Source organism: Odocoileus virginianus, chromosome 3 (genome assembly GCF_023699985.2).
Source record: "Odocoileus virginianus isolate 20LAN1187 ecotype Illinois chromosome 3, Ovbor_1.2, whole genome shotgun sequence".
Classification (NCBI taxonomy): Eukaryota; Metazoa; Chordata; class Mammalia; order Artiodactyla; family Cervidae; genus Odocoileus; species Odocoileus virginianus.
This window is the reverse complement of record NC_069676.1, coordinates 42,283,760-42,298,948: the sequence shown is the minus strand read 5'-3', so window position 1 is coordinate 42,298,948 and position 15,189 is coordinate 42,283,760. Positions and strand designations below refer to the sequence as shown.

The following is a 15,189-nucleotide window of genomic DNA, read 5'->3' as shown; positions in this document are numbered from 1 at the left end:
AAATGCCAGGAGTTGGAACATGTGCGGGTGGCCTGGGGGTCAGCCCCAGGCACATGATCGCTGCAGGAGTGATCAGCCTGCACCATGGATGGTGACCCACTCAGACCAGTCACGGGCCATGAGGTCCTTGGGCCTCAGAACCCAGGACGAGGCTGCTCCTGCCTCTCCATTCCCTCTGTACCCTCAGGATTAGCAGCCAAGCAGATGTGGGTTTGAATCCGAATTCAACTGGATGACTTGAGCATGTTGTGCGGTCTCTTGAGCTTCATTTTCCTCATCTCTAAAGTAGCGACAGTGGTTACACCCGCGTCCTGGGTTTTGGGGAGGGCTGTGTGGCATTTGGCCCGGAGGCCCTGAGCCCTGTACCAGGCGCCATGGAAGTCACGGGGCATTTGCACTTGTTGCACCCAGCCGTCTGTGAGTGTTTTGCGGGTGGCTTACCTGCAGACTGGGCTCCTCAGGCTTCCTCACCAGGGGGCCTTCTGGTGGGTTCTGCTGGCCGGAGGCCTGCGGGTGGGAAGGCAGGGGTGGCCCTGGCTCCTCTCAGCTCTCTCCTCCTTCCCCTTGCGGGTGGTCTCACAGGTGGGCAGCGCCACAGTGGTCCTTCCTCTATGCTCCCAGCTCCTGGGGACGAAATCCCTGCTCTCTGCCTCCAGGTTGGTAACCTGGTCTCCTGCCATTGTGACCCAACCCCGGGGGAGGTGTGGGCTCTTGGCTTTTCCTCATCTCTGGGTCACCTCACCTTCTCCTTCCTACTGTCCCAGGGCCTGTGTATGCCATTCACTATGTTAAATCTCCTCTGTGTAGAGGACCTAGTATAGTTTCTGTGTCCCTGACCTGACTCCCATCACTTCAGTGGATCTCGTGTTAATCATAACAAGAGCAGGGCCTTGGAATCAGACCAGACAAGGTTCACACATCGTGGCTCCACCCCTTCCTTGCTGTGTGATCTCTCTGTGTGCATCTGTAAAGTGGGGATGATTATAGAGCCAACTTCATGGGGTTATTGGGAAGATTTAATGAGACAGTTCTTTTACAATAGAAGTAAAATCTTCACATAGTGTGGAATAGACAGTGACATGGCGTGAGGATATGTGTCTAGAAGTGTTAGTTGCTTTCTCAGGTTGATCCAGGGAGTGCTGGTGGGCCACTGGAAAGGGCATGTGAGGCGGTGGACTTTGGCCTGTGTATCCTTGGGAAGCAGGGCCTGGAGGCCGTGTGGTTGGGGACTGACTGAGCAGTCTCACTCTTCTCCCAGATTAACTCTGAGCTTCAGCTAAGCCCCAAGGGCCAGGCCCTCCCAAGGCCCTTAAGTGCTGAGGCATTTTCTCTAAGTCTCCAGGGCTCAGATAATCGAGGACAGGTCAGTGCCTCAGTGTGAGGCATCACTGGCCACGTGGCTTTTAAAATCTACTTAGTCATTCATTTTGCCTAATTAGCTGATGACCTCACACCAGCCTATAATGTGATTTTCCACTCAGAATGACACTCGTGGGGTTTGGAGAGCTGGAGTATTTCATCTGCTGCCGGATGGGCAAACTTCCCAGCATTTCTCACTCAGGCCCTCCAGTGGGGAGGGTGGCACTGGCCCCCTCCTGGGGGTTTTCTGAGGGTCACAGGGCAGTGAAGGAATCAATAAGGCATCCTCAGGCCCCCACGGAGTGCTGGGTCAGCATCCCCACTGTGAATGGATTTCCCTGGACTTTTTATCTCTGGAGTGTAGTGGTGGGGGCAGTCATGATGACCAGGCAGAGACTGCCAAACTTCAGGGGGGATCTGAATCAGCAGAGTTGGGATGACTTGCATCCTAAGCGGTTTGTCTGGCCTGTGTAGTCTTGCCCATCTGCCTACACTCTGTTGGACCCTGTCTTTTCCTGGGGAGCTGGAGCTGTGACCCTGTGTTCAGAAGAGCCCCAGGGTGCAAGGTTCTTCTTTTAACTCCTGCCCTCCACACTGGGGGTTCACTGGCCTCAGGAGCATCCTCTTCTTCAGACAGGTCAGCCCCCAGGTGTACTTTTCTGTCCCCAGCCTTTGCCATGTCACAGACCTTGCTGCTGATGCCCTCTCCTTTCTGCGAGTGCAGATCCTATTTGCTCTTTAAGGCCCTAGGGAACTTTCCCTGCTCTTCAGAGGCCCACTTACCTCCCTCCTTCCTGCCTCCTCTGTATTGTGCAACAACCACTTCATTAGCTTTTGCCTGACATGATTCTCTAGTATTTGCAAATGTCAGGCTGGAGACTCTGTGGGCTTCTGTAAAGCTCAGCTTTACACAACCAGCCCTATAGGGGTGCAAATTTCCCTTTGGGGCCTTGGGTGCAATTCTGGCTACTCTTACCAGGAAGACAGAGCTTTCAGGGATTTGCTGTGTGGGGCAATTAGTTAGGACTTCCTCACCTGTGGTTGAGGGCTTCCCTGATAGCTCAGTTGGTAAAGAATCTGCCTGCAATACAGGAGACCCTGGTTCAATTCCTGGGTTGGGAAGATCTACTGGAAAAGGGAAAGGCTACCCACTCCAGTATTCTGGCCTAGAGAATTCCATGGACTGTATATTCCATGGGGTGGCAAAGAGTCAGATACGACTGAGCGACTTTCAGTTTCACCTGTGGCTGGGAACGAGGACCAACTAAAGGTTTCTTAATCTGACATTGTGCTGGGAAAATTAAAAAATTAATTCCTAGAACTCACCCCCTAACACTCTGTTTTAGTAAATCTGGAGGCAGGGCCTGGGATTGTGTGGTCTAAACCCAGATTCCCAGGTGATTTTGATGTTCAGCAGAGTTTGGGCACCCTGGCACAGAACAACACATGAAGAACAATCACCTTTATGACTATGTCACATTCTGTATTTTGGAGGACAGTCTTATCTCAGGTATTCTGTCCCACTGCTCCCTCAAACTACTGGAATGGTCCAGAATGCCCAAGTTTGCTACCTTACTGATGTCTGATGGCCCAAATGAGTGTCTCAGGTCACCTCTCAGACATCAGTAAGGTAGCAAAACTTTTCCGGACCTGCAGTCCTGAGTTGGGAAGTGGGAAATGGGTGCCTTCCCATGGAAGCAGCTGAATCACGAGGCACTTGATTTTCACTTCTCTTGGAATCTAAGATTTATCTGAGAGTAATTCAAGTCTCCTCTGCACAATTCATTCAGAGCTAAAATGACCTCAGCAAGAAAAGCCCACACTTGTGCTGTGTCAGTGGCCCCATGGGCGACCCACTGGTTTAGAACTTCTCTGTTTCTGGGGTAATATCCTTCTTGTCCCTTTCAGCCCTGTCTTACTTCAGCCCCCTGGAGCAGTGGTTTTCAACCCTGGCTGCCCATTAGAACCACACACTGATACCCAGGCCCCTCGCGCTGAGATTCTGACTTAGTTGGTCAGGGTGGGGCCCCCACTTGGGTTCTGAGGTGCCCCGGACCCGAGAAACACCTGGAACAAGCCATGTCATCATATGTATGCACGCAGTACAGTGGGAGCTAAAGCAGAGGAGAATTTAAGAAAAATGTCTGCGCTTTGGCACAGTTTAGAACGTTCCTTACTGAGCTCTAGTTTTCCTTATCCTCAAGGTTCCTTATTCGGTTTTTCAGAAAACCTGAAACTGTCTTTCTCACTGTAGCACCTGATGCTTCAAATTGACACCTAAAGTGGACATGTCCCCAGAGCCCGACTTGCTGACGGCAGTGACCTCCTGCCCTTGACAGAGATGCTTGGGTTACCGCCTCCCCTTCACTCTCCTTATCAGTCTGAGCCCTCTTCAGCCCTTAGGCTTTTGTGATGGGAAGCTGAACTTCCTGCTCCTGTGAGTTATCTGAATGTTCTTTCCCCAGAGCATCACAAAGGAGAGAGAGCAAGAGAAGTCTGTACCGGTGCCATGTTTCTCTTCACCGGCCCCTCGCTCTTGCTCACCTTCCAGGTCGGCTGCTGTCACAGTACTCCACAATGTCCAGGGTCCACGGGCATGGAATCAAGCTTATCCATGAGTCCCCCCAGCTCCTTCTCAATTTGGCTTCCAAAAGAGGAACATGTTCTCTATGTTGACTACTGGAAGACTCTGTATTTTAAACCAAGTGTGGCTTCCTTGCAGTCTCCAAGGGAAGGGGGCATATGTGGTCTGTTCCTCCATTCTCTCCTTCCCTCACCCCAAGCCTTGTGCTAAGACCTGGCCAGCTCCAGGACAAACACTCACTGTCTTAAATTCTGTTGAATTTCTTGCTTTTCCTGGATGGGGTTTACTCTGAGAGGCTAGCATGAGGAATATAGTGTTAGGTTGTACGTTCTTACTTCAGCAGGCTGTCACTGTGCTTGTTGGTGTTACCCCTAGTTTCACACACCCTCTTGTGTGGTGTTTAACCTAGTAGCTCGTTGGAGGAGATTTTGACCAGCTAGAGATGGAACTTGTTAGTATGAAGGTGTGCAATTCCCGCCCACTCTCAGATTTCCAAATAAGCCTCTTCTCTCTTTGGAATGGAATTGCTCTTACTCTTTGCAACTGGCTTTAGGATTCATTAGTTCTACTATCAGAAACAGATTCCTATTAAAGTCAGTTAATAAACTGTGATAATCTCTCGGTAGACCTGGAGCCAGGAAATACAAGAACCTGACCACAGAAATGCCAAGGGGGAAACCCTGCTTCTTCTTCTTGGCAGGGGAGGGTAGGTTCCCACCACTTACATGTGCAGTGGATTCAAGGGACTGCAAAGGGTTCTGTTGTAGAAATTTAGGGGAAAGGAAAGAAAAATCAATGCAGACTCTGTGTTTTTCTCTCAATGCAGGAAAACTTTTGTCAGGTAAAAAGATGAAACATCTGAGACTAAGATACAAACATCTGAGACTAAAATAGATCGCATTTTGACATAATGCCTTCCTCAAGTCCCAGTATAGTTGGAACTCGATTATTCTAGACCCACACTGTTCAATGGGATGGCCACCAGCCACACATGACTCTTGGGCAATTGAAATGTGGCTGGTCCAAATCGAGATATTCTGCAGGTATAAAATGCACACTCGAGTCTGGAGACCTGGTACAAAGAAAATATGTAAAATAGCCAGTTAATTTTTTTGTATTGATTGAAATACTAATAGTTGAGATATATTGGGTTAAATAAAACACTGATAATTAATATTAAAATTAATTTCACTTGTTTCTTTTTCTCCTTTTTAAAATGTGGCCATTAGACTAGTCATAGTTACCTATTTGGCCCTTATTTGTGGCTTACATCATATTTCTGTTGGATGGTGTGGGGGGTAAGCTCTCCTGTGTGGGACAGGGGACTGATGACTTCTCCTGAAGATGAAGATGACCTTGTAGTTGAGATGCTCTCTGGTCCTCTTGATCTGTCCTTTGCTCCAGTCTGTTCTCCATGGAAAGCCAATCACCAGATGGTTAAAAGATGGTCCATGGGGAGGCATCTCCCCAGGAACTTTGCTTTGGAAGCCCCAGCCCAGTTTGTCCTTTTTATTTGTTCAGATCAGGAGCAGGATCCAGTCTAGTGACCATGTCAGAGTTCAGGAAATATCCAGCAAACATTTATAAGTGCCCACTGAGTGCCGGGCACAGGGCACTAGGAAGCAGCTGATAAGTTCCTGCCCTCCATCTGTTGGAGGAAACAGACAATAAACAAGTACATGGACAGTATGCCTTTAGGGATGAACATTATACATGAACCTAAAGTAAAGCAGAGATGCTGAGTCAAAAATGATGGAGGAAGTTATGGGGAGCTACCTTGAATTGGGTGGTCTGGGAAGGCATCTCTGAGGAGGTGATGTTTAAGTATAGATTTGAATGACAAGAAAGACTTTGTCATGTGGACATGTGAAGGCTGAACACTCTCTCGAAAGGGATCAGCTCTGGCAAAGACCCTGACATTTGGCCGAGGCTGGTGTGTTTGAGGACTGGAAGAAGACTGATCAGAAAGGGTGTGATGGGAACTGGGGTTGGAGAAATGTCAGGGGCTGGATCACATGGGACTTTGTGGCCATGGTAAGGAGTTCAGGGATTAGTGTAAGAGAGTCTGGAGGCCAGGGAGGGACGAGGTCACTCTGGCTCCTCTATGGAGGGTGGACAGCAGGGAAACACGGAATTGGGAAGAACAGTGGAGATGGTGCTTCCAGGCAGATGTGATAGATAGTGAGTGAGCTAGAGTGGCACAGTGTGGTGGAAAGAACTGGTTATTTTGGGGGTGAAGCTGCCTTGAGTGACTGATAGGCTATGAGGGATGAAGGAAAGAGAGGGATCGTGGAGGATTCCTAGATTTTTATCCTGAGTAACTGGATAGATGGATGGTGGGATTCTTTACTGAGAGGGAGAAGCCTGGGAAAGGAATGAATTTTGCAAGAAGTGGAAATCAAGAGGGTAACAGAAGTGTAATTTCAGATGTATTGAGCTAAAGATTCCTTTAGACATTCTATGTGGAGACACTGAGGAGGAGCTTGGGTCTATGACCCTGGATGGAGCTCAGGGGAAAGGTCTAGGCCTGTGATATAAACGCAGAAGCCACAGGTACCTGCATGGCATTTAAAGCCACAGCTCTGATGTGATCCCCAGGGAGCTGGGATAGAAGGGGAATGAAAGGGTTCTGGGAGTCCTCTAGCACTTAGAGGTGGAGTAGAGGAAAGGGGGGCCAGTAAAGGGGATGGCAAACTTGACTGAAGGCACAGAAGCCACACCTGAAATGTTGAAAACTCCTGAGCCTACCTCTGGTTGACTCCAGGTACGTGCTCCTAGACTCTGGCCATTTGGTGATTGTGTCTGAGGAATCCCTGCTGGCTCAAATGGTAAAGAATCTGCCTGCAATGCTGGAGACCTGGTTTTGATCCCTGGGTTGGGAAGATCCCCTGGAGAAGGGCATGGCAACCCACTCCAGTATTCTTGCCTGGAGAATCCCATGGACAGAGGAGCCTGGTGGACTATAGTCCACGGGGTCACAGAGAATTGGACATGACTGAGCGACTAACACAGGCCCAGGGAGGCCTCAGGTTGGGTGGGGAAGAGGCAGGGCTCCAGGGTTGCCTCAGGCAGTCCTCCTGCTACCTCTGCATCCCAGGATGGGTCCAGGATGTTATGAGAACAGCTTTTATTCAGGATGGGATTTCGGTCAGGTTTCCACTGATATGAGCAATGTAGAAGATTTCACAGAAGAGGCATCCCCTGATTAAAACTTGAAGGGTAGTGAGAATTAAGATGGCAGAGGACCCTCTAGGTTTGAAATCAAAACCTGAGGCAGGAGTAACATGGGGTGTGTGGGGAAGGGGTGAAAATACAGCGGCCTTTATGAAGTCTGTTGAATTTCCGTAAATGAGATAACTTATTAAGTAGCAATGTCAGAACTCAATAACATTTTCTTTCCCCAAAATAGAGGTTTTACATCATTAGGTAGGAGAAATATGGGCTTCCCTGGTGGCTCAGTCAGTAAAGAATCTGCCTGCTAGTCAGGAGACCTGAGTTCGATCCACGGGTTGGGAAGATCCCTTGGAGAAGGAAATGGCAACCCACTGCAGTATTCTTGCCTGGGAAATTCCATGGACAGAGGAGCCTGGCGGGCTACAGTCCATGAGGTTGAAAGAGTAGAACCCGACTTAGCAATGAAACTACCTATTACTAGGACAGGTAAGTCCTGATGGGCTGGTGCCTGCTTGGAAATAGTATAACACTTTTGAGGAATGGAATGGTGCAATAAGGGTGGTGTTTGAGGGTGATGAATCTGGTATGGGGCAACAGGAAAAGTGAGTTTCTGAAATACAAGTATCGCAGGCGTTCTGCCTAGGAGACAGCAGTAAGGCTGGAGATGGAACACTTAGTAGGTTGTGCAGAGGAACCAGAGGGTCTGACAGCTCTGAGACTCTGGACCAGCCCATGGGTGTTGCCTGTGAGAGGGGCAACCTCATGGGTAGTGTCCCCAGCCATCGGGGTAGTCCTAGGACTCATCAGCAGCAGTCAGAAACCTGCGCAGGCAGATGTATGCAGAGGAAGGCCTTTGGGGTGACTCCCAAGCTCTCCTTGCTTTAGACAATGGGTTTAGTCTGAGGATGGAGAAGACAATGGCACCCCACTCCAGTACTCTTGCCTGGAAAATCCCATGGACGGAGGAACCTGGTAGGCTGCAGTCCATGCGGTCGCGAAGAGTCAGACATGATTGAGTGACTTCACTTTCACTTTTCACTTTTATGCATTGGAGAAGGAAATGGCAACCCACTTCAGTGTTCTTGCCTGGAGAATCCCAGGGATGGGGTCACACAGAATTGGACACAACTGAAGTGACTTAGCAGCAGCAGCAGTAGCAGTAGTCTGAGGAGGGAAAGTGACCCCCAAACACACAGCACACCCGTGGCCTTGAAGTACCTATCCCAACTGCGCATCAAAACTGCTGTGCAATTACTTATTAAATGTCTTTATCTCCAGCCAGGCCACACTCTCATGCAATGTAGGATGCCCAGATCACAGCACTTGGCCTGTCAAATAGCAGGTGCCCAATTAGTGTCTATGGACCCAGTGGAAGCCAGTGTTGCTATCTAGGGCTGGGCTGTGCAGGCTGGGGGGAACCTGGCATGGAAAAGTGAGTCGTCCTGTCTGTGTTTCCAGCAGCCCTGCTGGGAAGAACAGGCTTCTCCCACATGGCCCTTTACACTTGGCAGTTATGGGATGCCGGCTGTGAGCAGAGTCCTCATGCTGGTCGAGCTCCCTCCTCCTATCTCCATCCTGAGCTGCTGACTGGTCTCTCTTCTCTGGCCATTTAGTTTGGAGTTTATTTTCACACAGTTTTCTTTTTTAAAAAATCTACGTGCTACCATGACTCAGGGATGGACACTATCTCTTTGTGTTCTGAAAGTCCAGATCTTGTTGTTAAGACTAATTCTGCTGAAAGTGGGGTGCAGACCCAGGAGAAACTACTGAACCCACCAAACTAAGCTCTTGGAGTTAGGAAGGTAACTGCCCTCTCTCCACCTCCTCCACACCATCGCCAGTACTCATGTTACCCTTCAAGGTCATCAGATCCACTGCTGAGAAATGGTCCTTCTTGCCCCTGGTCTTTGAACTCAAGTTCACACCACTAGTTCTAAACAACTGCTCTCGAAGTGAGCGGATTGAGCTACAAGTTACTATTCATCCTGCCTATCCAACAATTCTGGTGCTTTCACTGAGGTTTTTTTTTTTTTTTTCTGTTCTGTCAGGTTTTGTGTGCATGGGCGACAGAGGAGAGGAGACATGCTTGCCTCTCATGGTGTCTGGGTTGTCATGAGGCTCCGGGGTCTCCACGTTCTCTCTCAGTGTAGAAGTGCAGAGGGGCTCTTGAGTGAGATCCCAACTGGCTTATTCCTTGATGTCTTCTTTCAGTGACTTTGGGGGAGGCATGAGAGAATTAAAAATCCAGACGGCTCCATTTCACCATCAGGCTTTCAAAGTCATTCCAAAGGATACCAGCCAAGATAGCATACTTAACTTTTCTCTTTCGTTTTTTGAATTTTTTTTAATACTGCAAAGTTCACACCAAAGTCCCTGAACATCTGGTCTTGCAGCTGCAGGTGTTATCCTTGGTTCCCAGACCCGTGCTGGCCCTCAAGCCTGGATGGGTTTGAGGGCAAGATGACGGGCAGCATGTCTGGTAGCAGTTAATTGACTTGGACCATCAGGACTGGAGACTGAGCTTTGCCAGATGTGCCCCAGATTGAATGACATGACTTTGTTCTGTCCTGGAGATGCTCCCTGTATCTGTGTACCCTCCCCAAACCTGATCCCGAGGGTTCTGTGTGTACTCAGCACTGTGGTTCTTTAGGAAAGCAATGGGTCATGTTCTATGGAGATACACTAAGTCTTCAAGATGGCAGGACCTTGCATTCCAGTTTGGAGCAGCAACACTAAGAGAAGTTTAAGTGCTGGTGGGGTTGGGGGGGGGGAGGTAAACATTTGGCTATATTAAAAAAAGAAAACCTCTGTTGATTATTTCATATTTTATGCCTTAAAAACAAAGTTCAGTGTGTAACCAGCAAGGATTTATTTGAGACTGAGTGATGGGTAAACCTCTTCTTTCAAGGGGTTCAAAGTGTCTGGTGGGTGGAGACACAGCAGAGGGGAAATGTGCGGTGAGAAGGCAGTACCTGAAGTGCAGGAAGTTGGGTGAGACTGGGGGTGGGCAGGGTTCTGGGTGGAGTTGGAGAAGTTTCTCCCAGAAGGTACCATCCAGAGCCCATAAGATGTCATCTTTCCATCTCGGGACAAGGTGGGCTCATGTGCTGTGTGCAGATGCTGTCTAAATGTGTCTAGGGCCTCCCTTAGTTTCATCCGGATTTTGCAGTGAGGATCTGACCCTCTGTCCATGGAAGCTCTGTCCACGGAGGCAGCCCTGTGGCTTTCCTTCTTGCTGCACCTGTTTACTGAAGGCCTCTGCTTTCCACTTGGTTGCTTGAACTGCCCATTCGTTAGTCTGTGGCTCTTTTCTGGTTACAGAATGTCCTCACGACTTTCAGAGGCAGCAGTCAGCTGGTGGAAAGTGAAGGAATAGAGTTCTAAGAGAGAGGAGCAGGGTGACCTGCATCTGTAAATTTTGAGCATCCCTCTGTTCATTCAAGTGTCTTTTTGCAGAGCATCTTCTTTGACTATTGCATTTGTCCTCCATTTAAAGTGTGAAGAGCCCTCTTGACCCTATGCAAGCCAGTCAAAAATGAATGATTTAAGAAAACCTTTCTGAAGTAGATTTCTATTTACAGAAATGAGATTTGAACACAGTCTCCATCTGTATAGTGGGGGAAGGTGAACAGCGCTCATGAGGTTATACTTGCATTTAGAATGCAGCAGCTTTCCCCCAAAAGGTGCTGAGCATCTCAGATTTTATCTACAATAAAGTAAATAAGTAAACATTAGCCTTGGCCTGCTGTTGGGAGACTGAGGAACAGAGAGGGGAGATGTATGTTTCCTTCCCAGCATCTTCGCTGACCCAGCAGACCACTGGATGTAAAGAGGCTGTGTAACAACAAAAGGGAATGGTGTTATTGTTGCAAGGCTGATATGATGCTCATGAATATTCATGATGCTTATGCATATTCACAAAGCAATAGTGTGATTGACAGGCCACACCTGAAAGGTTTCCAAAGTGAAAGTGTTAGTTACTCAGTTGTGCCAACTCTTTGCGACCGCATGGACTGTAGCCCACCAGGCTCCTCTGTCCATGGGATTCTTCAGGCAAGAATACTGGAGTGGGTAGCCATTCCCTTCTGCAGGAGATCTTCCTGACCCAGGGATTGAATCCAGGTCTCCCGCATTGTAGGCAGACTCTTTACTGTGGCTCAAAGTGCCCTCAAAAGGCTTCTCAGCTGTGAACCTGGGTGTCTGCCCTCCTCTGGAAGGGCTCTGCAGGGATGGGGCTCCTTCGGGTAACATCTGCCTGGAGGGTCGCCTGGGTACTTGGCTTCCCATTCATACATGATGGGTGCCCTCACCCAGGTTGTTCCAAGTCCTGCTTTGGGAAAAGAAATGTTTACTTCTTGACTCCCCAGTGATAGGGAAACATAGTTATAACATAAGTTAATCCTGTTGCTTTGGCCCGCCCAGTGGCACCCAGGAGCCAGTTTCTCTCTGGGTCAGGAGAGGGGAGGAAGTTAGAAGGCTGGTGCTCTCCAGGTGGGTGCCTGCGATTTCCTTACTCGGTACTTCATCCATACTGGGAGCCAAGGTAAGGTACATGCTTTCCTGGGACCCATGCTGTGGCCTCAAGATAGTGCTGTCTGCTTTCTCTCGGAGCAGCTCTGAGGCCTGAGAATGACAGCGGAGCCTGGGAGTTACTCAGTGGCCCAGGCCCCGCCCCAGCTCCCCGGTTGGAGGAGACAGGTGGGTGTGGATGTTGCTGAAGCCTCTGCAAATGGGGAAACAACTGTTCTCCTCCCAAGTATTTTGGTTTCATCTGCAGCTCTCCCTCCCCTCCTCACCCATGTTGGAAACGTTGGCACTTTCTGAGCGGGGTGTCAGTCTCCTCCCTGTCCAGAAGCAGGCTGGGTAGGTGGTTTCCACACATGCCACAGAATGTGTGGATTTCTGCTACTTGATGTTACTGGTCAGAATTCTCCAGAGAAACAGAATCAACAGCATGTATGTATCCATCCATCGAATTGTTTATTTATTATATATTTTTAAAGAGGGAAAGCTGATTCTATTCAAGGAGGCTTTTACAGTGGAATTTGTATTAGGTGAGGGAGATCAGCTCAGTTCCTAGATATTTATTTTAAGGAGCTGGCTGGCTTCTGTGACTGTGAAGGCTGGCAAGTACACATATGCAGGAGAGGCTGGCAGACTGGAGAACTGGGAAGTGTCAGTAATGTAGTTCAAGTTCAGAGGCTGTTGGCTGGCAGAATTGCCTCTTTTCAGGGGGACTCAAGTCTCAAACAAATTTAGATAGTGTATTAAAAAGCAGAGACATCACTTTGCTGACAAAGATCCCTATAGTCAAAGTTATGGTTTTTCCAGTAGTCATATACAGACATGAGAGCTGGACCATAAAGAAGGCTGAGAGCCAAAGAATTGATGCTTTTGAATTGTGGTGCTAAGAAGACTCTTGAGAGTCCTTTGGACAACAAGTAGATCAAACCAGTCAACCCTACAGGAAATCAACCTTGAATATTCATTGGAAGGACTGATGTTGAAGCTGAAGCTACAATACTTTGGCCATCTGATGTCAAGAATCGACTCATTGGAAAAGACCCTGATGCTGGGAAAGATTGAGGGCAGGAGGAGAAGGGAGTGAGAGAGGATGAGATGGTTGGATGGCATCACTGACTCAATGGACATGAGTTTTAGCAAACTCTGAGGATAGTGAAGGACAGGGAAGCTTGACGTGCTGCAGTCCATGGTGTCACAGAGAATCAGATATGATTCAGTAACTGAACAAGCCTCTTTGTTTTCAGGTCTTCATTTGATGTAATGAGGCCCACACATGTCATGGAGGGTAATCTGCTTTACTCAGAGTCCAGTGATTTAAATGTTAATCTCATCTAGAAAATACTTTCATAAAACATCTAGAATAGTGTATGACAAAATATCTGGGTACCATGGTCTAGTCAAGTTGACACACAAAATTAACCATCACACTTGACTTCCCTAACACTGAATGTTGGAGGCTTTTTGTGACCCTGCTGTGTGGCTGTGTGCTGCTCATCACAGAGCTGGCCAGGATTTTCTTGAACCAGTCCCTCAGCATGGATCTTACAAGTAGTGCTTCATCTTGGAAGAAAAACCTTCCAGGGTCCAAGTCCCAGTTTTAGCCTGTTGTTGTTCAGTCACTAAGTTGTGTCCAACTCTTTATGAGCCCCATGAACTGCAGCACGCCAGGATTCCCTGTCTTTTACTATCTCCTAGAGTTTGCTCAGACTCATGTACATTGAGTCAATGATGCCATCCAACCATTTCATCCTCTGTCATCCCCTTCTCCTGCTACCCTCAATGTTTCCCAGCATCAGGATCTTTTCCAGTGAGTCGGCTCTTGGCATCAGGTGGACAAAGTATTGGAGCTTCAGCTTCAGTGTCAGTCCTTTCAGTGAATATTCAGGGTTGATCTCCTTTAGGCTTGACTGGTTTGATCTCCTTATTGTCCAGGGGACTCTCAAGAGTCTTCTCCAACACCACAGTTCAAAAACATTAGTTCTTTGGTGCTTAGCCTTCTTTATGGTCCAGCCCTCACATCCATACATGACCACTGGAAAAACCATAGCTTTTACTATACAGACATTTGCTGGCAAATTGATGTCTCTGCTTTTAACCTGAGTTTGTGGCAGAGGTGACAGTTTCTTGTCTTGACATCTTCCTGTATGACAGCTTCTTGGAAGCTGGGATCCTGGCTGACTCATCCTTGCCTCTACGGTACTTAGTATCAGAACTTGTATACAGTTGGAGCTCAGTAGATACGCTGAACTAACTCCTGAGCAGTTCTCTCAGTGGCCCTGGGGCATTCAGGTGCCCAAACCTCTGGGCAGTGAGCCAGGCCTGCTGCCACCAGGGCCGCTGTCTCTGTCCTGCATGCCCACCCTTGGCAGACCACCTGTCAGTTCTGGGACCCATTGCTTGGGCTCTGCCTCAATTTCATTGGGTTCCTTAGGGACAGGGGTGCTTCCTATTCCCTCCAGCTAGCCTCAGTCCTGGGACGAGACCCTGAAACATGGAACTTAGGAAAGATTTACTATTGCTATGTGTCATTTGAGAATCAGTCTGAGTTGTATTGATAGGACAAAAAGTTACCAAGAGAGGACCAAAAAAGTGAATTAGCCATAGAGCTTTCTGAAAGGTAGAAGAAAAAGAATCAGGACAAAATATCCTGTGACAGGGAAACCTGCCCTTTTGTTTACTGACATACATCTCTGCCTCAGGCTATTTTGTAAATGACTATTTTATTGATAAAATGAATATGATGAAATGAATGTGTGGAGGTGATAAAAGGATGAATGGAAATTTACCTATGAACGTCTCTGTAATTGAGTGCCTATCTGCAGGATGAATAGTGGAAGCAAATTATCCACGATGGGCCAACTCTCTGCTTTTCTAGGACTGTGCATGCTATTCTTCCTGCTCAATAGAGGACGTTGTCTGCTCCACCAAATTAGCCAAACACAGATAATGTTGTCAGAGAATGGCTCCATTAGATTTCACAGACGCCTGACACCAAGACAAAAGCCTCTACCCTCGCAGCATTTCAACATCAATTTTTTCCTACATGACTCAAAAAATAAATTTGTTTTGTGGGGCAGAGATGATGAGTTTGACAGGTTTTTAGAACAGAAGATAAAAGAAAAGTTAGCAATACTGGCTGTGGGGATTCCAGCAAGTTTCATTAGGCCATATAATACACACAAGGATGTAGGCAACTTGGTGACCTGGAAGGGACTTCCTTCTGGGGGATGGATGTGGGTGGGTGGGGGGGCCTGGCTCCTGTTCCCATGGGGATATTAACTTGGTTTGCACATTCTGCCTCTTGGAGATGACAATGTTGAGATTCAGAGTAGAGACCTTGAGCTGAAAAATCTGGTGGGGAACTGAGGGTTGAAGAGGGGCCATACCCACAGCTTCCACATGACTGATTTTTTTTTTTTTCTCTTTTTGCAACTGTGCTGCACAGGGAATCTTAGTTCTCCTTCCAGGGATCAAATCCATGCTTTCTGCAGTGGAAGTATGGAGTCTTATCCCCTGGTCCACCAGGGAAGTCTCAGAATGTTTCTTAT

General features: G+C 48.1%; 1 protein-coding gene across 3 annotated transcripts in view; it reads left to right on the top strand.

The window, feature by feature from the left end:
* The window catches only part of FSTL4 (follistatin like 4), a 657,291-nt gene that overhangs the window by 23,681 nt on the left and 618,421 nt on the right, over positions 1 to 15,189 (top strand). Inside the window, exon 1 of one of the 3 annotated variants that reach the window (XM_070465357.1) lies at positions 10,125 to 10,211. The exons of the other annotated variants lie outside the window; for them this stretch is intronic. The gene's annotated coding sequence lies outside the window, so the exon portion shown is untranslated. Of the gene's footprint in view, positions 1 to 10,124; positions 10,212 to 15,189 lie in introns of those variants that run through there. 3 annotated transcript variants of the gene reach the window in all.